We start from the raw sequence: 2,044 nt of genomic DNA on the forward strand, positions 1-2,044 counted from the left end.
AAACCATGCGGCTTCTGTGTTCTCTGGTAAGTCATGTTTACAGTTAGCCAGAGCCCTGGCTCCAGGGAGCAGCCCTTGTGATCAAGGGGATCAGTAGATTTCACATGGAAAAGTAAAATTTTCAAAAAATTAAAGAGGGAGGGGGCAAATAACGGGGGTTTGGTGTGTGATGAGAACAAGAAATACCTCAACACCTGACTCAGGGAGGCTTTAAGAATACCAAGTTAAGAGCAAAAATACAAATTTAATGTTTTTATTCCTTTGTGTGCCTTGAATTTGTTTTTAACTCTTCCATACAAGGTCTTTCAAAACGCTAACATCAGAGCCTAACACAAAGAATACATTTTTAACAGACTGTTAAGAGTCATTTGTGGTGGCAAAAACTGGTCCCTCCCACACCCATTTCCAGCAAAATTCCGATTTGTCCTCCTGGCCTCGCTGCCATTTGGAGATAATCAATACTTAAACTGCTCCTGTGCTCCAGACTGGCAGTGTCTGTGGGAGCAGGTTTGGTCACGCAGCGCAAGGTGGTGTGCAGCGAGTTCCGAAGAAATGCAGAGCTCTTGCGAGACAAAGGAATATTTTGCATGCACGGATAAACACCGGGCTCCGATACATCCTACTGCAAAAAAAATCACATTAAACTAGCAGGGATTGAGCAATGAGCTCTCCTGTGTCAGTTCAAAACTCCATCCAGGGCAGTGGGAAGGCCGGGATTTAACACCTGGAAATCTGTGAAGGAGCACAAGGTAAATCCCTTTTCCTCATGGTTCACACAGCTGATGGACAGAGATTTTTAAACTTCAGGAAATTAGTGAGGCTCTATCAGCCCATATGACCATTGGAAAGGGCAGGACTTAATTATCTGTCTTTTAAAATTTTGGCCTTATCAGGTTTGACCACTTCATGAAGATAAATCTGCTTCAAGTCACCGTGAGGCAACATTCAAATTTGCCAATGAAGATATTTCACCTTCCAGAAATACCTGGTAAGTAATTACCGTGTACATATTACACATTCTGTAATGCTTTTTATTAATCTTTATTTGCCAAATAAGGGACCTAAATTTCAGCCTGGCTAGGGCTGCTCATTTTAGACTGGGAGAACATTTTGAGAAGAACTTTAAAAAAACACATTAAAAAAACCCCCAAAACACATGATTTTAGCTGCAATTATTTTAGAAATGTCCTCCATTCAGGCAGGATGATTCTTCTATTGAAGGAAACGAGCCCCCGGGTGCGATGTAAATGTGGTGATGTAAACTGAACTGACTTTAGCAGGTCTCGGTGTGTCTTTGGGGGAAAAAGCAGAGAGCACATGGAGGCTCACCTCCTCCTTATCCCATTTACTCGAGGGAGGTGCTAACCTCAGAGTCTAGCGGAGATTAAGCACTTTGCTAACAGCATTACAGATTGCATTTAACTCCTAAAAACCTCCTCAGTGCCAAGTGGAACACTCGGAAATGTATTTTAAGTCTTTGCCTGCCGCACTGCATTCCTCTGGAGTGTCCATCCCTCTGGAGCAGAGAGAACAGCTGGGTGTTAAAAAAATAAAGAAAAATAGATGAGCCCTCGCTTCTTTGGGGGCAATTTCCACAGTGAATCTGTGTATTCTGAGCCCTCGGCTCTTTGGGGGCAATTTCCACAGTGAATCTGTGTATTCTGAGCCCTCGGCTGTTTTGGGGCAATTTCCACAGTGAATCTGTGTTTTCTGTCCCCCTGCTCCTCGGGCAGCCCTGATGTGTTCCAGGCCCCTCACGGAGCCCTCGGGATCATCGGGGCTGCAGCCACACGACAAAAAGGGTCGTGCTCATGATGTCCCCAGTGACCCACGCAAGGATCAGTGCCCATGAGGTGTGCTGCCTGCCATTGCCCTGGTGCCTGGGTGACACGGGTGGGAGCGCTGCGTGTGGATCGCGTCCATCACTCCTTGCCCCCTCTGAGGGGGACGGGGCGTGGCCACCGCCGGGCGTGGCCCTGGGGGGCGTGGCCGGCGTTGATTGAAACGCGCCGGGCGCGTGGCCAGCGGAGGCCCCGCCCCGCCG

This window comes from Motacilla alba, chromosome 20 (assembly GCF_015832195.1).
Source record: "Motacilla alba alba isolate MOTALB_02 chromosome 20, Motacilla_alba_V1.0_pri, whole genome shotgun sequence".
In the NCBI taxonomy this organism is placed as follows: domain Eukaryota; kingdom Metazoa; phylum Chordata; class Aves; order Passeriformes; family Motacillidae; genus Motacilla; species Motacilla alba.